Below are 24,699 nucleotides of genomic sequence, written 5' to 3'. Positions count from 1 at the left end.
CATAAGTGACCAGTCCAGGTTCGACGCATGATACAGGATGACTGGGGCTGGTGCACCGGGATGACCTGGAAGGAGGATATGGTGAAGAGGGAGGTGGGAGGGGGGTTCAAGAAAGGGAACACATGTACACCTGGGGCGGATTCATGTCAATGTATGGCAAAACCAACCAATATATTAATGTAAGATAATTTGCCTCCAATAAAATAACTTAAAAAAATTAATTCTGGGAGACCATTCTTTAATTCACTAAAATTCTAACTTACTTTTCATGAGTTGAACTTCCCAGCTGGCTCACTGGTCAAGAATCTGCCTGCCAAGCCAGAGAAGTGAGTTCCATCCCTGGGTTGTGAAGATCCCCTGGAGAAGGAAATGGCAACTCACTCTAATATTCTTTCCTGGAAAATTCTATGGACAGAGGAGCCTGGCAAGCTACAGTCTATTGGGTCTCAAAAGAGTCAGACATGACTGAGCGTGCATGTATACACAGACACACTCACAAGTTCATTTCTGGACCATTTCTTTAATTTTGTTTCATAATACATCATAATCAGAACTCATCTTCTTTATTTTATTTACCTGCTTGGTCTCTCTATCCAACCAGTGGTATGGATAAGCACTATGCAAGCAGAATTTCCCACTTTCATTCATATTTTCAGTGTGCAGAATACTCTTGTGAAATTTAAATTTTGGAAAAGATCTCCTAAATCATAAGAAGACACTTTGATGTTCATACTCTAAAATATTTGATCACCTTTTGAGATACTTTTTGTTGGCTGCACTGGGTCTTCATTGTGGCATGTGGACTCTACAGAAGACCCCCTTTTGATATTCTTGATTTCCAGATCCGAAGTGCCTCTCCTATTGAAAGTACTCAGCTCAGGCTGAAAACAATTTTGCCTGCCCATAAAATTAGCTTAGTTGCCTATATAGAATTGCCTTTGGTTAGATACATCATATGTATCTGTGTTCATGGGGTTCTCAAGGCAAGAATACTGAAGTAGTTTGCAATTCCTTTCTCCATTGGACTATGTTTTGTCAGAACTCTCCATCATGAGCTGTCCATCTTGGGTGGCTGTACATGGCATGGCTTATAGTTTTTCATTGAGTTAGACAAGGCTGTGGTCAATGAATAGTATGAAAAGGCAAAAAGATAGGACACTGAAAGATGAACTCCCCAGGTCAGTAGGTTCCCAGTATGCTACTGGAGATAAATGGAGAAATAACTCTAGAAAGAATGAAGAGATGGAGCCAAAGAAAAAACAACACCCAGTTGTGGATGTGACTGGTGATGGAAGTAAAGTCCAATGCTGTAAAGAGCAATATTGCATAGGAACCTGGAATGTTAGGTCCATGAATCAAGGCAAATTGGAAGTAGTCAAACAGGAAATGGCAAGAGGGAGCATCAACATTTTAGGAATTAGCAAACTAAAATGGACTGGAATGGGTGAATCAGATAACCATTATATCTACTCCTGTGAGCAAGAATCCCTTAGAAGAAATGGATTAGCTATCATAGTCAACAAGAGTCTGATGTGCAGTATTTGCATGCAATCTCAAAAATGACAGAATCATCTCTGTTCGTTTTCAAGCAAACCATTCGATATCACGGTAATCCAAGTCTATGCTCTGACCAGTAATGCTGAAAAAGCTGAAGTTGAATACTTCTATGAAGACCTACAAGAAATTCTAGAAGTAACACCCCAAAACGATGTCCTTTTAATTATAGGGGACTGGCATGCAACAGTAGGAAGTCAAGAAATATGTGGAGTAACAGGCAAATTTGGTCTTGGAGTACAGAACAAAGCAGGGTAAAGGCTAATAGAGTTTTGCCAAGAGAACACACTGGTCATAGCAAATACCTCTTCCAAAAATACAAGAGAAGACTCTATACATGGACATCATCAGATGGTCAATGATAAAATCAGATTGATTATATTCTCTGCAGCTGAAGATGGAGAAGTTTTATACAGTCAGCAAAAAGAAGACTGGGAGCTGACTATGGCACAGACCATGAAATCCTTATTGCCAAATTCAGTCTTAAATTGGGAAAACCATTAGACCATTCGGGTATGACCTAAATCAAATCCCTTATGATTATACAGTGGAAGTGACAAATAGATACAAGGGATTCAATCTGATAGGTAAAGTGCCTGAACAACTATGGATGGAGGTTCCTGACATTGTACGAGAGGCAGGGATCAAGACCATCTCCAAGAAAAAGAAATTCAAAAAAGCAAAATGGTCGCCTGATGAGGCCTTACAAATAGCTGTGAATAGAAGAGAAGTGAAAGGTAAAGGAAAAAAGCAAAAATATACCCATTTGAATGCAAAGTTCCAAAGAGTAGCAAGGAGAGATAAGAAAGCCTTCTTCAGAGATCAATGCAAAGAAACAGAGGGAAACAATAGAATGGAAGACTAGAGATCTCTTCAAGAAAATTACAGATACCAAGGGAATATTTCAAGCAAAGTTGGGCATAATAAAGGACAAAAATGGTATGCACCTAATAGAAGCAGAAGATATTAAGAAGAGGTGGCAAGAATACACGGAAGAACTATACAAAAAAAGATCTTCATGAGCCAGATAACCATGATGGTGTGATCACTCACCTAGAGCCAGGCATCCCGGAGTGCAAAGTCAAGTGGTCCTTAGGAAGCATCACTATGAACAGAGCTAGTGGAGGTGATGGAATTCCAGCTGAGCTATTTCAAATCCTATAAGATGAGTGCTGCACTCAATAAGCCAGCAAATTTGGAAAACTCAGCAGTGGCCAAAGGACTGGAAAAGGTCAGTTTTCATTTCAATCCCAAAGAAAGGCAATGCCAAAGAATGCTCAAATTACCGGACAATTGCACTCATCTCACATGCTAGTAAAAGTAATGCTCAAAATTCTCCAAGTCAGGCTTCAACAGTACATAAACTGTGAACTCCTAGATGGTCAAGCTGGATTTAGAAAAGGGAGAGGAACCAGAGAGCAAATTGCCAACATCCGTTGGATCATCAAGAAAGCAAGAGAGTTCCAGAAAAACATGTATTTCTGCTTTATTAACTATGTCAAGCCTTTGACTGTGTAGACCACAACAAACTCTGGAAAATTCTGAAAGAGATATGAATACCAGACCACCTGATCTGCCTCTTGAGAAATCTGTATGCAGGTCAGGAAGCAACAGTTAGAACTGGACATGGAACAACAGACTGGTTCCAAATAGGAAAAGGAGTAGGTCAAGGTTGTATATTGTCACCCTGCTTATTTAACTTATATGCAGAGTACATCCTGAGAAATGCTGGGCTGGATGAAGCACAAGCTGGAATCAAGATTGTGGGGAGAAATATTAATAACCTCAGATATGCAGATGATACCATCCTTTGGGCAGAAAGTGAGGAACTAAAGAGCCTCTTGATGAAAGTGAAAGAGGAGAGTGAAAAAGTTGGCTTAAAACTCAACATTCAGAAAACTAAGGTTATGGCATCCAGTCCCATTACTTCATGGCAAATAGTGACAGTGACAAACTTTATATTTTGGGGCTCCAAAATCACTGCAGATGCTGATTGCAGCCATGAAATTAAAAGACACTTGCTCCTTGGAATAAAAGCTATGACCAACCTAGAAAGCATATTAAAAAGCAGAGACATTACTTTGTCAACAAACGTCCATCTAGTCAAAGCTATGTTTTTCCAGTAGTCGTGTACAGATGTGAGAGTTGGACTATAAAGAGAGCTGAACACCGAATAATTGATACTTTTGAACTGTGTTGTTGGAGAATACTTTTGAGAGTCCCTTGGACTTCAAGGAGATCCAACCAGTCCATCCTAAAGAAGATCAGTCCTGGGTGTTTATTGGAAGGACTGATATTGAAGCTGAAACTCCAATACTTTGACCACCTGATGCGAAGAGCTGACTCATTGGAAAAGACCCTGATGTTGGGGAAGATTAAGGGCAGGAGGAGAAGGGGACAACAGAGGATGACATGGTTGGATGGCATCGCCGACTCAATGGACATGGGTTTGGGTAGACTCCAGGAGTTGGTGATAGACCAGGGCATGGAGTGCTGCAGTCCATGGGGTCACAAAGTGTCAGACATGACTGAGCAACTGAACTGAACTGAACTATCTGTGTGCTTGTTTGCAGATAGCAGTGATTCTCAAGCATTTGGTCAGCAAATCTGAAAAGCTTGTGAAAATGACTGAGGATACTGTTGAGCTTTTGTTTATATGGATTTTTGTCTTTGCTATTTTCTGTATCAGTTAGAAGCAAGGGAGTTCCTGGCAGTTTTGTGGTTAAGATTTGGTGCTTTCACTGCCACGGGCTGGGTTCTGTCTCTGTTCGGGGAACTAAGATCTTACAAGACATGTGGCTAGGCCAAAAAAAAGAGAAAGAAAGGATAAAATTTTAAATATTTCTGCAATAATTTACTATGAAAGTAAAAATCATTATATAGTACCATAAATGATATGTTTTAATAAATAATAACTATATTTCCAAAACAAAAGAATATTGACAAGAGTCATCTTATTTCATAACTTTTTAAAGCTTTAATGTCTAGATATTACCAAACGGATTCATATAAGTGCTCCCACATTAAATCTCTAGCTCTATAATTCTGTGATTAAAGAACATGAAGTAACTATCTAGAGAAGACACACAGATGTGTAGCTGGAAAGGGGTGTTTTAAAAGTCTTTTCAGATGTTGTGGATATTTTCCTTTGATACTACACTAAAACTTTATGAATTGTTTATAAGTTAGTGGCAGTGTAGGAGCTGAGTCAAAAGCATTTTCAAACTCATATTTTTATGAAAAGAGTTTTGACATTGTAGACCCTATGGAAGTGGCTCAGGAGCCCCAGAGTTCGTGAACCCTATTTTCAGAACCACAGGCTTATAGAATCATTATATTTGAGAGCTGGTGATGTACAAGCATGGTATTAGGTGCTTGGAAGACAACAAAAGAGACGGCTATTCGGTTTCAAGGCCACACCACTACAACTACGAAAATGTTAGTTAGGTCAGGAGCTGAAACATTGCAGGTTGTAGAGTGCTGGTTTCCACAGGGTGTAGATTGTGCTGGATTTAAGGAAGAAAAGATCTCTGAGCTCTCAAATTCTAACATTTTAGACAGTGATTTTTTTTTTTTAAACTGGAGATATGGTGACAGCTTTCAGTTAATAGATCCTTAGTTTTCAAAACTGTTCCTTAAATGTTATTTTTTTCATAGATTTGTAACCATTCTGGTCACACTTTTCTGGAGGAACTCTAATTTGAAAACATTGTTAAAATGTGATACTCAAAAAAAAAAAAAAAAAATCCAAAAGTGAGTGTTTTAGTACAGAGTATATCTTACATACACAAATAGTGTGAAGAAACTGAAATTCCTCATTGATTTGTAATAAATTGTTAATTGTACCCTGAAAAACCTTATTTAATCTATGTCAAACTCAGTTTTCTCATTAGTAAGATAATATTTTACCTAGAGTTGACCTCTAGGCCCTTTCTGGTGTCTTCATGTATTTCTGTGATATTATGCTATAGGGCCAGTGTCACATATTACTCAATATTAATGATATTTTAATTGTTATATATTACTGAAAAAAAATCTCATTGATTAATGCTTTACTTAAGTTACAATTAATATCGCATGTTGTCAGCAATACATTAAATAGACTATTATATTTTGGATATTATTCTCATAAAATTGACTCAAAAATTTGTAAATTAAATCAAAAGCTAGTTCATTCAATATCTGACATTTTTCTAAAACATTCATTTATTCTATTACTGATCAAGATGATCATTTATTTAAGCTTAGTTTCAATGACCTAAAATAAAAATGTAGAGAATACATCTGTTTTTAAAAAATTGTTAAGCATGAAATCATTAATAAAAATCTTTTGGTACATAAAATTCCTCTTTATAGCTTTTAAGACAGTTATCATGACTTTATTTAAATATTCTGAGTGCTACATAGTTTATCAAGCCCTCATTGAATTGTTCTTCATTAGTTATGTTTTTAAAAATCTTTGTCTGAAGTCAAGTTCTGTCCAGTTATGACTTTGGTTTAATATTCCTAATGTGGCCTTTGGAACTACAGTGGCTCCTCTTCTAACAAAATGTCCCTTAAGGATTTTTTAGGCATCATTAGGGATCCAACCTGTTCCCCCTGCATTGAGAGCGCCGTCTTAACCAGGGAAATTCCAGAATGCCTTCCAAAGTGTCTATGCTTCTACTAGGCAGTGATCTAAGTTTCTGAATCAACAGACTACTTTATGAAGCTAATTCACACACACACATCTTAGGTTTTCTAATATAGCATGATGTTAAAATAATTTCATTTTGAGAATCTTCAATTTACTTGGAAACTACTTCAGTGGGAAATTGAATTTTCAGATAGTGCTTCACTAATACTGCAAGGAAAAATATACTTCCTTTATTGTATATAACCTTTCATGTAATCAATATTTTTATGTCTTATACAAAGGGGGGAAACTTACTTGTTGATACTTTGGTTATTGCTACTATCAATCCAATTTGTTGTGACTGGCACAAATTGTTCATAATTGCCATATTCTAACAAAATGTTTTATGCTTTATTTTTATCTTACACGAAGTTAAAGATTTTTAAGACTTTTCATTTGCAAACTATCTGATTTTAACTTTCTTCACGTCTATAACCCCTTTTAGGATGTTACTGACCTTTTCTTACTTATCGTATAGGAAATGTTCTCTATTTCTATAATTTTGTCATTTCAAGAGTTTTCTACAAATAGATTCATTTCATATAGCATGTAGCCTTTAGAGGAAGTTAGAAGTGTTAATCACTTAGTTGTGTATGACTCTTTGGGACCCCATGGACTGTTGTCAGTCAGGCTCCTCTGTCCACGGGATTCTCCAGGCATGAATACTGGAGTGGTTTGCCATTCCCTTCTCCAACGAATGACCCAGGCTTTGAAGGTGGGTCTCCCACACTGCAGTTTTACCATCTGAACCACCAGGGAATCCCCATGAAGCCTTTGGGGATTTTTTTTTTTTTTTCATGCAGAATCATTCTCTGGAGATTCATCCATATTGTTGCATGTATCAGTAGCTCATTTCTTGATTATTTCTGAGTGCTATTCCATGGTATGGAAGTACCATGGTTTGTTTAGTCATTCACTCATTGAGGAGCATCTGAGTTGTTTCCATTTTCTGGCAGTATGAATACAATTGCTATAAACATTTGTGTACAGGTTTTTATGTGAACACAAATTTTTATTTTTTCTGAACTAAAATCCCCAAGAGTGTAATTCTTGGGCTGTAAGGTAATCGTATTTTCAATTTTTTAAGAAACTGCCACTCTTTTTCAGAATGTCTATATGATTTTATATTCTAGACACCAAAATATGTGACGAGAGTTTCATTGTATCCCTGCTGGTATTTGTTATTATCAAATAATTTAATTTCAGCCGTTCTGATAGATGTCTAGTGATACATCTTTGGGGGGGGGCTAATTTCCATTTTCTTAATGCGTAATGATATTGAATGTTTTTCCATGCACTTACTTGGCATTCATATGTCCTCTTCAGTGAAATTTCTCTTCATGTCTTCTGCCCATTTTCTAACTGATTTTTAAAATGAATTTTTTTCTGTTGAGTTTCAAGACCCCTTTGGATGTTCTGGACACAAGTGTTTTTTCAGATACGTGGCTTACAAACTTTTTCTCCCAATCTTTAACTCACTTAATTTTTCTAGTTTCTTTGAGGTCAAATTTAGCAGTTTTTGCTCTTATGGCTAGTGCTTTCTCTGTTAAGCTACTGAAGTCCTCTTATACTCCTAAATCCTTAAAACATATTTATTATATTAATGTATATATGCATATATACACACATGTATGCGGCTGATGCTGCTGCTGCTAAGTCACTTCAGTCGTGTCTGACTCTATGTGACCCCATAGATGGCAGCCCACCAGGCTCCCCCATCCCTGGGATTCTCCAGGCAAGAACACTGGAGTGGGTTGCCATTTCCCTCTTCAATGCATGAAAGTGAAAAGTCAAAGTCAAGTCGTTCAGTCATGTCTGACTCTGAGCGACACCATGGACTGCAGCCTACCAGGTTCCTCTGTTCATGGGATTTTATATGTATGTGCAAATAATACTTTATATATATATGTGTGTGTATACATATACATACGTACAAATATGTGTGTGTGTATATATATATATATATATATATATATATTCTTGGTAATTAGCTAATTATGATTTTTGGCCAAAAGAACCAAGGAATATTGCTTTATTCTCACAAGAAATTACAAACTCCTTATGTGTGTGTATCAGAAGTTGGTGAAACAGATCTAGCTGAAAGTGTTACAACTGGCATTAAAATTCAGAGCAGAAAAACAATGCAATAACAGAGAGGGTCTTGTGTTGGATGTAGGGCCATAATGACACTGAAATGGTACAAGTACTATAATGAAGTGTTACAGCAAATACACATCAATCCATGTGAGTCAATTGACTGTACTTTCTTACAAGAAAGAGGAGGGGGATAGATCCTTCAATTCACAAAGAAATGTGGACTATTTATAGATTTGTTTAATTAAACATAGTACCTGCCTCTTCCTAGCTACTACATGTGATGTATCTTAGTAGAAGAGGGGTGTGTGTGTGTGTATGTGTGTTAGTTATTCTGTCGTGTCTAACTTTTTGTGACCCCATGGACCATATAGAACTTGCCAGGATCCTCTGTCCATGGAATTCTTCAAGCAAGAATACTGGAATGGGTTGCCATTCCCTTTTCCAGGGGATCTTTCTGAGCTAGGGATCAGACCCAGGTCTCCTGCACTGCGGGCAGATTCTTTACATCTGAACCACCAGGGAAGTCCAGAAGAAGAGACAGGTGTACAAAATACAGGGAACACTAGAAAGATAAATAATGATAAAACTGGCAAAGTCGTACTGTAAAAATATTGAATCAAAGGTGATGGTGATGTGGATTGCAGGTAAGAACTTCCAAGTATGCCTGAAGCTTATTTCTTTTCCAGTTAAATTGCCTTCATTTCCAAGTGAGTGAAGGTAAACACTCATAGACTGTGATGGAGTTTAAGGGTTAGAGAAGGTTACCTAAATGAAACATACTGATCTGACCTCTGTTCTGCTCTGTATAGCTTCTTTTGTAGAGAAAGTTTTTAGAAGTCCTTGTATTAAAGTCTAACCTTTAACCTCTAACCTTTCATTGTTTTTGTTGGTTTTCTACAGTCAAGTATTGTCATTCCTGTGACAAAATTGTTATCAAGAAATAATCCAGAATGGCATTCTAAATAGTGACTGGCATGGCAAAGTGACTCCATTAGATTGGAGCGTAAAAGAACAGCTTCTCATGAGAATGTCATTGGACTTAAAACCTGAAATAATTCATTTAGTACACAATAATTAAGTGGAAAATTCCAGGGATATTGAATCATAAAGAGGAGAAAGAAGAGCAGTATGCATGAAGCATAATGTATAAAAGTGAGGAAGTAGGAGAGGAGGGAAGAAAGTGACCAAGGTTTTATATAGTGAAATGATACTCAAATGGCTGGGTAGAAAAAAGGTTGTAGTGGTATTTTTGTAAAAATTGGAATTGACTCTCTCAAAATTGCATTTCATCTGCTGTTTATTTGCTAGGGTTAGGAAGCTAATTTTTGTTTTTTAAATTTAACAGACTCTTTTTAAAGTAAGGTTTTGAATATAAAGAAGATTCTGTTCATTACACACTTTACGTGGAAGGAAGAAGTGATGTGGACACTAACTCCTGTGGCTCCTGGATTTTGCAGATCCAACAAAATTGTGAGATTTTTGAAAAAGCTCTAAACCTGAGGTCCCCTAGTTTTCAAGAAAAATAGCAGGAGGGAAAACCTGTTGATCAGACACAAAATACATGAATCTGGGCTTCAATTCCTATTCCCCAGTTTGCAGGTATCAGAGATTTCCCTGAGGCAGTAATAATTTCAGACCTTGAAAAACAAAGCTACACTCATGACATAAGTGATAGTAGCTCCAGTTTCAGGAAGGTTTTGTACCATTTTGTGAGTGTATCAGTTCAGTTCAGTTCAGTCGCTCAGTCGTGTCCAACTCTTTTCGACCCCATGAATCACAGCACGCCAGGCCTCCCTGTCCATCACCAACTCCCGGAGTTCACTCAAACTCATGTCCATTGAGTCGGTGATGCCATCCAGCCATCTCATTCTCTGTTGTCCCCATCTCCTCCTACCCCCAATCCCTCCTAGCATCAGACTCTTCTCCAGTGAGTCAACTCGTCACATGAGGTGGCCAAAGTATTGGAGTTTCATGAAAGGCATAACCCAATCTATCTGCCTTTTCAAAATTGGTAACCAAATTTTGTTGTTGTTCAATAGCTAAGTTGTGTCTGACTCTTTGCGACCCCACGGACTACAGCGTGCCAGGCTTCCCTGTCCTTCACTATATCTTGGAGTTTGCTTAAATTCATATTGCTTGAGTTGGTGATGCTATCTAACTATCTCATCCTCTATCTATTCTCCTTTTGCCTTTAATCTTTCCCCCAGAAACAGGGTCTTTTTCAATGAATGGTTCATCATAATAAATTGTTTCTTCATAAAGCAGTTACAGTAGTTTTGTTTTCTGAACTTAGAACAAGAGCAGGATCAGGGACACCAGTGTTAGGATTCTGTTTTGGAATCTAGAGTTGTGAGGTTGGCTGGATCATGATATTATTAATGTAAATATTGACAGGTGATCATATATTGGATGTATTCAGAAGGCAGGGGCTTATCATCATGTCCGGGGTGGGGGATGTTCCATTTATGGGCTTCCAGTTTTTCATTTTCACTACAATAGCTCTTCCTTTACAAGTTAGAGAACCAATGACAGTGTTTGGTCAACTGCTAAGTATATGCATTCTCATTATAGAGTAAGGAATTAAGAAATGACCAATGCATGCACGTAACCATCAAGAACTGTGAAGAGTCTGATTTTGCACTATTTTCATGCTAAGAAGTTAGCTTTTCACAGTGTCAGGGTTTCTGACATATCCTTGGATTAGAGATAGAAGACAGTTGACTATTAACAGCAGTAGTTGTTTCTATGAGTTCCTCAAGCCCTAATTCCCACAGGCTAGTATTGACTATGTCAAAGCCTTTCACTGTGTGGATCACAATAAGCTGTGGAAAATTCTGAAAGAGATGAGAATACCAGACCACCTGACTTACCTCTTGAGTAATCTGTACGCAGGTCAGGAAGCAACAGTTAGAACTGGACATGGAACAACAGACTGGTTCCAAATAGTAAAAGGAGTACATCAAGGCTGTATATTGTCACCCTGCTTATTTAACTTATATGCAGAGTACATCATGAGAAATGCCGGCTAGATGAAGCACAAGCTGGAATCAAGATTGCCGGGAGAAATATCAATAACCTCAGATATGCAGATGACACCACCCTTATGGCAGAAAGTGAAGAACTAAAGATCCTCTTGATGAAAGTGAAAGAGGAGAGTGAAAAAGTTGGCTTAAAGATCAGCATTCAGAAAACTAAGATCATGGAATCCAGTCCCATCACTTTATGGCAAATAAATGAGGAAACAGTGGAAACAGTGGCTGACTTTATTTCTTGGGCTCCAAAATCACTGCAGATGGTGATTGCAGTCATGAAATTAAAAGATGCTTATTCCTTGGAAGGAAAGTTATGACCAACCTAGACAGCATATTAAAAAGCAGAGAAATTCCTTTATCAATAAAGGTCTGTCTAGTCAAGGCTATGGTTTTTCCAGTAGTCATGTATGGATGGGAGAGTTGGCCTATAAAGAAAGCTGAGTGCTGAAGAATTGATGCTTTTGTACTGCGGTGTTGGAGAAGACTCTTGGAGAGTCCTGTGGACTGCAAGAAGATCCAACCAGTCCATCCTAAAGGAGATCAGTCCTGGGTGTTCATTGGAAGGACTGATGTTGAGGGTGAAACTCCAATACTTTGGCCACCTGATGCGAAGAGCTGACTTATTTGAAAAAACCCTGATGCTGGGAAAGATTGAAGACAGGAGGAGAAGGGGGCCACAGAGGATGAGATGGCCGATGGCATCACTGACTCAATGGAGATGAGTTTGAGTGAACTCTGGGAGTTGGTGATGGACAGGGAGGACTGGTTTGCTGTGGTCCATGAGGTCATGAAAAGTTGGACACGACTGAGCAACTGAACTGAATATGAAGAGAGCCATCAAATAAGTAAGTTGCAAGATATCAGAGGAAGTCTGAGCTTAGGGTACCTGAATCATTTACAATGGGCAGTAAGCATGTCTTCTCTTTGCACCTGAGGTACTCAGATTTAATTATACTGAGCAGCAAACCTACCTGTCATTTGCCCCAGAGGGAGATATTATCCCTGTCATCTAAGGCTTCACTCAAGACAAAAATACCAACTCTATCTTCCAAGGTTGTTTATTATATAATACCTTTGAAAAGCTGATGAAGAACAATGGACAGACAGAACCAACACCTCATTCATCAGAGGGGCAGAAATGTGAGAAACACGTGGCCCGACTTATTTTCAACCCATAGAACTACCATTAACACTTCCAGAAGTTATGGTGGTCTCTGAGATGTATTCTTTCTGTCTGAAACTTTTTGCACTTTTGTTTTTTTTAAGCTTACTACTCCCTTCTCTTCTAGCATGTCCCTTATATCTGACAGAAAATATACTATCATTTTTATAGTTTTCTCTAGGAAAAATGAAGCTTATTTCCCATTTGGTTGATTTGAAGACTTGTTTTTTTTATTTTTAAGTCATTTGATATTGATGTACTTTAGTATAAGTTTATGTTTCATTTTGAAGTGTGTTGGGTTCTTTGGATATGTGGCTTTATTATTCAGTCTAGTTTGAAAAATCTTGGCCATTAGTTCTTCAAACATTTTTCTCTCCCACCTTTTTCTCCTCCCCATTGGAGAATCCAATTATATTTTCTCCTCCCCATTGAAGAATGCAATTATATTGCATATTAGGCCACTTATTGATGATCCATTCATCTCTTTCTCATTTCCTTTGTTTTTCATTTTTGGTAATTTCTCTTGCTGTTGCTCTTCAAGGAGCTGGTAAGAATAGGAATTATTATCAGCCCTTTGTAATACACAGATAGTGTTTCCATTAATCTTTGATCCCACCTTGGGTATTTTCCTCAAAGGCATGTCTAAAGAGTATTCATCTGTAGACTCAAGAGCTTCTCTCTACAGATCTAAAGGCTCCTCATTATCTCTTCTCTGATATTCTTTCTTCAATGGACTTCAGCTTCCTTGTTCTTTCTGGATTCTCAACTTCATCTCCTCCCCTTGCGGAGGCTATCAGGTTTCACCTGAATACTCTCTTACCATGGCCTTCAAAATGCAATTGCAAGGGCAATTGTAGAGTTCATCTTGTTTCCCGTCTCTCAGGGATTAGTGTCATTCATTGTCCAATGTCTTGAACATTGATGCTTTGTTGGGGTCCTTTTTGGACCAGGGACCTGGTGGTCCGATTTGTTGGGGTCCTTTTTGGACTGGGGGCCTGGTGTCCCGGCTTGTTGGGGTCCTTTGAGGACCAGGTCTGGAGACAATGATAAGAGTGAAAGAGAGAAAGAGGCTGATAGTCCTTGGTTTATGCAGAAAACCAATAAAGTCCTTGGCACAGGACTTGCATCTCCCACGAAGGCACTGGGCGCCCACTCGAGGGGGAGTGAAGGCACAGGGTGCCTGCTCGAGAGAATCTTAGAAGCCCGGGCAGGAAATTGGGCAAGATGGGTCTCTACGCTCTAAGGAATCAGCAGAGGAGAGAGAAAAAGTGAGAGAGAGAGAGAAGGAAAAAAAGAAAGAAAGACATGGGGACCCAAGCTCTGATGGAGCATAGGTACTTTAATGATTTCTCTGTGAAATCATTAAAATTTGATGATTTCTCTGTGAAATCATACCAAAGGCTGTGGTACAAGAAATTTCTTTCAACAATGATAAAGATCAGAAAACCAAATGTACAGTAACTGTTACCAAGGGAACCAGGAGTTAAGAATGGTCACAAGGTCAGGAGACAATCCATATCTCAAGGAAAAGGGGGAAGAGACCAAGCAGTTTTGTCACAAAGAGAATGTTTACTAGAGGAGATCCAAGCCTGTCCCTCACAATGACCCTGGTTTCTGGGAGAAGCTTGCTTATCCCACTTGAAAAGAAACAAAGGACTTGTGAGAAACAGCATGTAGGAATCCTCCTGTTAAACATTCCCTGACAATGCTTCACATATGTTGTCAAGTTTTTAACCATTTCAACTGGGTGAGTCAATCCATTGACTGTTACTCCATCTTGACTGGAGGCCAAGTTTCCTGGATCATTCTGATCCCAACTGTTTTTGGTTAGGTTCCTATGAAATAGAATGTAGACAGGGATTCAGGTGAAAGTGACTTTTTGATGGACTATGTATTTGGGAGAGAAAAATCAACTTTAAGGGAGCAAATGGATTCTGACTTTTTAACAATCTTGTACTAAGATATGAGAGGAGTAGAACCCATTTAACTTTCAGTAGAGAGAAGCAAGGGTATACTCAGCAGGAATGAGAATTCAAAATTAAGAAACTGAGCAAACGTTATAAAATTTCATTTAGATAGTTAAAAGACAGTAATAGCAAACATCAACATAAAAAACCATTGCCTAATTTCTCCTATTGAATTGGAAGTCTGAGTGCATGTACTATTTAAAAAGCATAGATTCGAAATGTAAAACTTCATTAAAAAATCTTGTTAGATAGCTAACATAATTGTAAATGATATTCTGAGTATAAATATATATTTAAGTTTATTTCATAGTCATATATCTAATTGTGCATTGGAAGGAATGAACTTTTATATTTTGTAGGTAAGTGCCTAGATAACTTTCATTTGTTTTTTCCTTATTCCTACAATTCCAGTCACAACTCTGAGTTCTCTTTTCAAATCAATAAACTTTTATGTGTCTGATTTCGTGAATGCTAAAGTTTTCAGCAAAAGATATGAAATTAAAGAATATTTGTGAAAATCAGATGTTATTTCTTATTGTTACTTTCAGATGTTTTCAGGTAATGTTCTAATTTAGTGTCTTTCAAAAACAGCTTTATTAGAAATGTAATTTACATCACAGTCTAGTACCTAAATACATATGTAGAGACATAGAAATAAACATAATCAAAACATAAGTTTCATAAAGTACTTCTTGGCTACACTACATGGTATTTATACATCTAGTATTTATTTGTGCATCTTCTGTTTTATAACCTTTTATACTGAGGAAAAAAGAGATAATGTATGTCAAATCCACATGTTTGGAAACATGAATTTAATAAATGCCAAAAACAAGAATACTGTTAAGCAACTTGGGCTTGTAAATTTTGTTTGCACTGTTCTTACCAACTATTATAATTATTCATCCATAGGGTGGACAAATTACTAATTCTTTGGAAGAAAGATGCTTCTTCATTAAGGGTATTGTTCTTTCTCAGTAGAATGGCATTTTGGGCCTCAACTAATAAGTGGGTAATGGGTAACTCTAATACATATTAGTAGACTTTAGTGAAATTAGTTTTTAAACAATAAACAAAGATTCTACAAAATTATTTATTTTTCCCTTCAGAATAACAACAGCAAAATATCTTTTGTATCAGTTTACAGAAAACAGAAACAAATTTATATGTCATTAGTTTAGAATACTATCCTTATCTGCAAATAAGAGCTCTTTTTACCTATCATCGGTAACTTATTTAACCTACCACAATTTTAATGCCTTTGATCATATTAAAATATCCAACTAGACCTCTAAGGAAAAAATTTTGCACTAATTTATGTTTAACATTGTGCTTTCCAGTTGGCTCAGTGGTAAAGAATCCACCTGCCAAGCAGGAGACGTGTGTTTGGTCCCTGGATCAGGAAAGATTTCCTGGAGGAGAAAATGGAAACCCACTCCAGGATTCTTGCCTGAAGAATCTCATGGACAGAGGAGCCTGCTGGGTTACAATCCATGGGATGGCAAAGAGTTGGACATGACTTTAGCGATTACACAGCAGCAGCATGTTTAACACTAAGCATAGGCTCCCAAATGAGTTAGAAAAAAATAGTTTAGAAAATGTTTGAATCAGTTTCATCAGCATTAAGATAAGTGTATTATCTTCCAATACGTTTATGAGCCATGATAATGACTTAAATATCACACGCTGATATACACCATACTCAATAAACATAAACTCACATCATAACACATGCTTTTTTTTTGATCTATGACTTTTCCTTCTTTCCCTAGCAACTAGCTCTTGCGATCTGGCATAGATCTAGATCTGGCATATACAACTGGCATAGACTGTGTACTCAATAAATAGTTTTACTTAATTTAACAGCACTGTAACAGTTTTATATAATCATATTCTCATAAATTATGACATACGTTGAATGTTATATTGACCAAGAGGAAATAGCTTTGCAAGAAAGTAAAAACTTCAAGAAAGAAACAGTGCTATTTTAATGAGTTATTGATGAATTGCTCCAGGATAGCAGAAAAGCATTTATATACTGTAGCTAGTTTAAAGACAGGTGACCTTTTAAGGGATTAGTTAACCTTTCTAAAATTTTGGAGAGTTACTGTTTTGAAAGATAAAGGTCAGAGTAGAACTCAGAAAGCAGTTATTGTCTCCTTTGTTTGTTGCTATGCCTCTTAATTTCTGATAAATTAATTCAAAGTGTTGAGTCTTCAGAAGTAGATCCAAACTTAAGATGAAAGAATGGAATTGGTTCAAGTATTTTTCAGGTACTAGAAATAATCAAAACACGAAAGCTCAAAATCCTAATTTACTGGTGAATTTTGTCTTTAATTTCATTTTGTCCTAAACGTTACTAAGACAAAATGTGTTGGATTGAAAGAAAAAAAGCATGATGCTTGTAGCTATTATTTTTGGCCATGAGGCATGTGGGATCCTTCCCAACATGGAAGACCACGCGCCACCTGCATTGGGAGCAAAGAGTCTTAACCATTGGACCGCCAGGGAAGTCCTTTTGTTTCTCTTTAAGAAAAATTTATCCCATCTTTCACCCCCAAAATCTTTTTACCCCCGCACTTAGTCATCATAATTCTTTTCCTATAAGCCCCTGCAGTTATAAACCTAGTGTCTGCATATTTCCTTAGATGTGTTAACACCAAAAGGAAAATTGGGTGGAGTGTTTAGAAAACAGTGTATAAAATAGCACTGCTGTGCCAAGCTTTCAAATACTTGAAATACTTCAGGAAATAATGTTAAAATATTTTAACATTTATAAATTTTGGTCAGGTTGTGATAAGCAAAGGATCATTAACCTGACCTACATGCTCTCTTTCTTCTTTGTAGTTTCCTATATCCATATTTTAAAATGCATATAATTTGCTTCTTGACTTATTTATTTCCAAAGAAAGCACCCTCTAGTTTGGAAATGAAGAAAATGTGTTTTTCTGCTATATTTGATGATATTTACAAAGAGGTCAAGCCCAATTTATATTACCTGAACATATAACTTAGTTTCTGATGTTTTATTCATACTCAACTGTGAAACAAATATAGATATTACATTTCCCAACCTAAGAAAGCTTAAAAAATCATAGGGTAAAAACACCATAGTGTAACAGCGATAGTCCTACTTGAATGAGCTAGCAGTGTTTTGGAGATGGCAATAAACATACTGATAGAACTTTCAGCTATTCAAAAATCTGTCCATATTTTTACAACAAATTTCACTTTATATGATAATTATTCATTAGTTCTCATCATTTCAACATCAATGTAATCTTAAAAATGAAAGAAACCTTGATTGATCTTTGAATTGTCTGGACATTCATTAATAAACACAGAGAGGAAAGGAGAAGAAAACTGAACTTAGGTGAAGGATATTTTTAATTAATAAGATTTTTTTTCCAGTGTAGTTCATGTGAAAGTCTGTTTGAGTTGTGGAATAGTATTAAAAACATGGACATAATCCTTATTGGTACACAATTCTGTAAGAAGGCCATACTGAGGGCAACTGCCAAATATATCTCTCATTGTTAAAAAGTCAGGTGGTAACTCCTGGTTTGGTAAAGAGATTCTTCCATCCAACAAATGTGATATCTCTGAATGTGAGCACTTTGAGCTTCTGTGCTGAGGTGATCATACTGTATGAAATTACATCATATTCTAGGCAGCTGAATAGAGGGATGGACAAAGACACAGTGGCAAGTTGGTCCACCATATGTCTTTGACTGTCAGTATACTCTTAATGAGTAGTATGTTTAATTTTAGTTTTTGGTTCTATTTCTGAACATTTTAAACTATTTGCCATGTTTAATATTTTTTGATTTTCTTTTGAGTCTTCTGAAGATCAGAGAAAAATATCTAAAATATTTTTAATGTTTGAACAAAATTCACTGTATCTTATAATTACTTGTATGGGTTTATTGTATCCTCTTATATAAAATGTATTGTTCTCAGTTGTGCAGTAGTGTTTAACTCTTTGCCATCCCACGGACTATAGCCCACCAGGCTCCTCTGTCCATAGAATTCTACAGGAAAGAATACTGGAGAGGGTTGCCATTTCCTACTCTAGGTTAAATACATTATGGGTTCTTAAATTCATTTTTTATGTCTTGAACCTTTTTGCTGTCATCATCTTAGGAATTATTTTATCACTCATCAGTTATTCTAAAACATGCTAAAAAAGATGCACATGAAGAAATGTTATAATAATGTCACCAGGTTATAATTCAGTTGCCCCAGGTATTGGTTATTATTTAAAGAAGGTACGAAGGAAACTGACAGCCTGCTTTTAGCTTTCATTGAACACAACTGAGAATTCAGAGTCTCTCATTTCCACCCATAATAGCAAAGAGAAGAAAATTCGTGAGGTTATAAGTTTTGTAACTGCTAGAAGATAAAAACAAGGGAACATTGAATTGTCTAGAGCTATGATTGAAGCCATGAAATTAAAAGACACTTACTCCTTGGAAGGAAGGTTGTGACCAACCTAGATAGCGTATTAAAAAGCAGAGACATTACTCTGCCAACAAAGGTCCCTCTAGTCAAGGCTATGGTTTTTCCTGTGGTCATATATGGATATGAGAGTTGGATTGTGAAGAAAGCTGATCACCGAAGAATTGATGCTTTTGAACTGTGGTGTTGGAGAAGACTCTTGAGAGTCTCTTGGATTGTAAGGAGATGCAACCAGTCCATTCTAAAGGAGATAAATCCTGGGTGTTCATTGGAAGGACTGATGCTAAAGCTGAAACTGCAATCCTTTGGCCACCTCATGCGACGAGTTGACTCACTGGAAAAGACTCTGATTCTGGGAGTGATTGGGGGCGGGAGGAGACGGGACGACAGAGAATGAGATGGCTGGATGGCATCACTGACTCGATGCACATGAGTTTGGGTGAACTCCGGGAATTGGTGATGGACAGGGAGGCCTGGCGTGCTGTGATTCATGGGGTCGCGGACAGTCGGACACGACTGAGCGACTGAACGGAACAGATGCTGTCCCGACGGTAGCCACTAATAGCCAGATGTAGCTAGTAAGCCCCTACTGCTGCTGCTGCTGCTAAGTCACTTCAGTCGTGTCCGACTCTGTGCGACCCCATAGATGGCAGCCCACTAGGCTCCCCCGTCCCTGGGATTCTCCAGGCAGGAACACTGGAGTGGGTTGCCATTTCCTTCTCCAACGCTTGAAAGTGAAAAGTGAAAGTGAAGTCGCTCAGTCGTGTCTGACTCTTCGCAACCCCAGGGACTGCAGCCTACCAGGCTCCTCCCTCCATGGGATTTTCCAGGCAAGAGTACTGGAGGGGGTTGCCATTGCCTTCTCTGAAATGTGATCAAATTAAGATATTTGTAACCTGGTGGTACGGTAGTTTGAGCATTCTTTGGCATTCCCTTTCGTTGGGATTGGATGAAGACTGACATTTTCCAGTCCTGTGGCCACTGCTGAGTTTTCCAAATTTGCTGGCATATTGAGTACAGCACTTTCACAGCAACATCTTTCAGGATTTGAAATAACTCAATTGGAATTCCATCACCTCCACTAGCTTTGTTTGTAGTGATGCTCTCTAAGGCCCACTTGACTTCACATTCCAAGATGTCTGGTTCCAGGTGAGTGATCACGCCATCGTGATTATCTTGTTCTTGAAGATCTTTTTTGTACAGTTCTGTGTATTCTTGCCACCTCTTCTTAATATCTTCTGCTTCTGTTAGGTCCATACCATTTCTGTCCTTTATTGAGCCCATCTTTGCATGAAATGTTCCCTTGGAATCTCTAATTTTCTTGAAGAGATCTCTTGTTTTTCCTATTCTGTTATTTTCCTCTATTTCTTTGCATTGATCACTGAGGAAGTCTTTCTTATCTCTCCTAGCTATTCTTTGGAACTCTGCATTCAGATGCTTATATCTTTCCTTTTCTCCTTTGCTTTTTGCTTCTCTTCTTTTCACAGCTATTTGTAAGGCCTCCTCAGACAGCCATTTTGCTTTTTTGCATTTCTTTTCCATGGGGATGGTCTTGGTCCCTGTCTCCTGTACAATGTCACGAACCTCCGTCCAGAGTTCATCAGGCACTCTATCTATCAGATCTAGTCCCTTAAATCTATTCCTCACTTCCACTGTTATAAGGGATTTGATTTAGGTCATATCTGAATGGTCTAGTGGTTTTCCCTACTTTGTTCAATTTCAGTCTGAATTTGGCAATAAGGAGTTCATGATCTGAGCCACAGTCAGCTCCTGGTCTTGTTTTTGCTAACTGTATACAGCTTCTCCATCTTTGGCTGCAAAGAATATAATCAATCTGATTTCAGTGTTGACCATCTGGTGATGTCCATGTGTAGAGTCTTCTCTTGTGTTGTTGGAAGAGGGTGTTTGCTATGACCAGTGCGTTCTCTTGACAAAACTCTATTAGCCTTTGCCCTGCTTCATTCCGTGCTCCAAGGCCAAATTTGCCTGTTACTCCAGGTGTTTTTTGACTTCCTACTTTTGCATTCCAGTCCCCTATAATGAAAAGGACATCTTTTTTGGGTGTTAGTTCTAAAAGGTCTTGTAGGTCTTCATAGAACAGTTCAACTTCGGCTTCTTCAGCGTTACTGGTTGGGGCATAGGCCTGGATTACTGTAATCTTGAATGGTTTGCCTTGGAAATGAAGAGAAATCATTCTGTCGTTTTTAAGATTGCATCCAAGTACTGCATTTCGGACTCTTCTGTTGACCATGATGGCTACTCGATTTCTTCTAAGGGATTCCTGCCCACAGTAGTAGATATAATGGTCAACTGAGTTAAATTCACCCATTCCAGCAATAATCGCAGGTATGCAGATGACACTACCTTTATGGCAGAAAGTGAAAAGGAACTCAAAAGCCTCTTGATGAAAGTAAAAGAGGAGAGTGAAAAGGTTGGCTTGAAGCTCAACATTCAGAAAACAAAGATCATGGCATCTGGTCCCATCACTTCATGGGAAATAGATGGAAAAACAGTGGAAACGGTGTCAGACTTTATTTTTTTGGGCTCCAAAATCACTGCAGATGCTGATTACAGCCATGAAATTAAAAGACGCTTACTCCTTGGAAGGAAAGTTATGATCAACCTTGATAATATATTAAAAAGCAGAGACACTACTTTGCCAACAAAGGTCCGTCTAGTCAAGGCTATGGTTTTTCCCGTGGTCATGTATGGATGTGAGAGTTGGACTGTGAAGAAAGCTGATCGCCGAAGAATCGATGCTTTTGAACTGTGGTGTTGGAGAAGACTCTTGAGAGTCCCTTGGACTGCAAGGAGATCCAACCAGTCCATTCTAAGGGAGTTCTGGGTGTTCATTGGAAGGACTGATGCTAAAGCTGAAACTGCAATACTTTGGCCACCTCATGCGACGAGTTGACTCACTGGAAAAGAGTCTGATGTTGGGAAGGGTTGGGGGCGGGAGAAGGGGACGACCGAGAATGAGATGGCTGGATGGCATCACCGACTCTATGGACATGAATTTGAGTGAACTCCGGGAGTTGGTGATGGACAGGGAGGCCTGGCGTGCTGTGATTCATGGGGTCGCGGAGAGTCGGACACGACTGAGCAACTGAACTGAACTGAACTGAACTGAACCTGGTGGTGGTTTAGTTGCTAAGTCACATCGTACTATTTTGACCCCATGGATTGTAGCCCATCAGGTTCCTCTATCTATAGGATTTTCCAGGTGAGAATAATAGAGTGGGTTGCCATTTTCTTCTCCGGGGGATCTTCCTGACCCAGAGATTCAACCCAGGTCTCCTTCACTGCAGGCAGATTCTTGGCCAACTGAGCTACCAGGGAATCCCATTTATTAGGTATAAACTACATACAATATTTTGAAAAATTTGCATAAGGAAAAATCAAAACAAAACACCTCATAATTTATATTTATTTCAGATTGAAATGATAGTATTTTGGATGTATTAAATTATTTTATTAAAAGAGTTTTTTGGGGAGGGATAATTTGGGACGTTGGTGTTGACATGTACACACTACTGTATGTAAAATAGGGGCCTTCCCTGGTGGATCAGCAGTGAAGAATTTGCCTGCTAATGCAGGAGATGTGGATTTGATACCTGGTTCAAGAAGATCCCCTGGAGAAAGAAATGGCAACCCACTCCAATACTATTGCCTGAGAAATCCAATGGACAGAGAGGCCTGGCAGGCTACAGTCCATGGAGTCACAAAGAGCCTGACACAACTTAGTGACTAAACAACAACAGCAGCAAGAACAACAACATGTATAAAATAGATATAAAATAAGAACTTACTTTATAGCACGGGGAATTCTATCCAATCATATTCTGTAATGACTACATGAGAAAGAATCTGAAAAAGAGTAGATATATGGATACATATAACTGATACACTTCTCTGTATAGGAGAAACCAACACAAATTGTAAATCAACCATACTAAAATAAAAATTAATTTATAAAATAGTTTCATCCATTTTTTAAAACATTTTCAATGTAACTCTAAGAAATTTTAAAATCAGATATTTGGCTCATATGATTTTATTAGACAGCACTATCCTAGGCTCTAACACTCAGTGAAATTGACCCTATAAATGCAATCTCAGACTACAAATTTTCAGACTACAGTGTACTAGTTAAATTTTCTCAAACTCAAGAATCAGTTTGTACAATATGTTTCTTAGTAAATATATATGATGACTTCATCCAGGTAGTCATTCAATAGAAAGAATCTCCTCATATAATACGTTTCTAAAAGAACTGGACCATCCTTTTTTGTTATATGGAAGAATGGCAGTGTCCTTTCAGCTGTATGATACTTGTGCTCCAAAATATACCTGGTACAAAAAGGTTTGCTTATTTTTCTAATTTTTAAAAACATTTATTTTATTCACATATAGTTGATTTACAATGTTGCATATTATACTTATTTTTTATTAAAATTCCTAATGAAGAATTGTTTTTCATCCTTACTCTATAATATTCATAAAATGATTTTTTAAAAACTCAAAAGGGTCCTTTACAGTCAGGTGGTAACTGGTGATAACTATTTCCAGGTGTACTTAGGGTTAAGAATTGTTTTCCAGGAACGTTGCTCAACAATTCATATATTTCACTTTGTCACATCTCCTGGTAAAGTAGTTACCAGGAACTGCAGTGTCCATTTAGAATGATTATGTGCTTCGCTAAAATACTTAGAGGTTTTTGTTTCTAAAGCAGTAGGACAGAGTAGATATTGGGCGAATCTCTGCCAAAGTGTCTACTCACATTTTTTTCTCCAATTTTGGCTTAGAACATTTGACAAAAATGCTTAAATACTTACCTATTATAGGCATGATTTAAACTGCATCACAATCCAAAATTTTATACAATTCACCTAGATGGGAAGGAAAAAATTACTTTTTATTAATATTTGTTATACATTTTCTAAACCTACTCTCAAGAATCCCTGTCCTTTGTTGCTGGAATGAAGGGATTCTTAACATTTCTGCTTAAGGTATTCTACTCTGTTTTTCTCATTTTAACAAGTTTCTTTATAGCTACTTCCTTCTCCCTCTCCCTGTTGTGTTCCAGAAAGCACTTGAGCGTAAAAGTTTCTGTAACCCCTGGATGGAGGAGGAGACTTCATAACATAATGCAGAGCTTTTTTCTTTGACCTTGAGTTGGACTCAGCTGCAAGATTGTTGGCTTGAGTGGTCTCCAAATTGCTTGTACTTGTATCTGTCAAGATGACCACTGTTGAAAATTTCCATTCTCCTGTTGGATGAGTGCCCAGTGCATTTTCCTGCCAACCCAGTTTTAATCACAGAGTTGGCAGACTCTTCTTGAGTTTCAGCCATGTCCTCCACCTGGAGGCTGGGTTAGGGTGTCCATCTATTATCACCCTTTAGGATAAGGTCATCTAGCTTCTTGTATGACACAGCTATGGATCTCAACTCAGCCTTGAGGTGTGCTGGAAATTTGAGGTGCATTTTCCTGATAAAAAGAACTTGTAAAAACCTCTGGAGTACTACTCTGGTACTCTCTCAGCCTGCCAGGTCATTTTTAGTTTGCTTTAGACTTTCTGGCTTAATTTGGGAATGCCTGGTTGGTGGACACCTCCCAAAATGCCAGAGGTGGATCAGGGTACAATTTCCTGATTTTCTATCCAAATTATGTAACATCTCACTTTCCTAGATTTTGTCATAGGGGATCGGAACAGGAACAAATCTGTTGGTTATTATGAATTCCCTACAGCTAGC

The 24,699-nt window shown here is 37.8% G+C and overlaps 1 pseudogene; it reads right to left on the bottom strand.

Moving 5' to 3' along the window:
- The window catches only part of LOC148774845 (large ribosomal subunit protein bL9m-like), a 59,844-nt pseudogene that overhangs the window by 22,143 nt on the left and 13,002 nt on the right, over positions 1 to 24,699 (bottom strand).

Source organism: Moschus berezovskii, chromosome 19 (genome assembly GCF_049115385.1).
Source record: "Moschus berezovskii isolate FMDL1 chromosome 19, NW_MosBer_1.0, whole genome shotgun sequence".
Classification (NCBI taxonomy): Eukaryota; Metazoa; Chordata; class Mammalia; order Artiodactyla; family Moschidae; genus Moschus; species Moschus berezovskii.
Note: the sequence above shows the minus strand (reverse complement) of the source record. Positions and strands in the feature narration are given on the sequence as shown.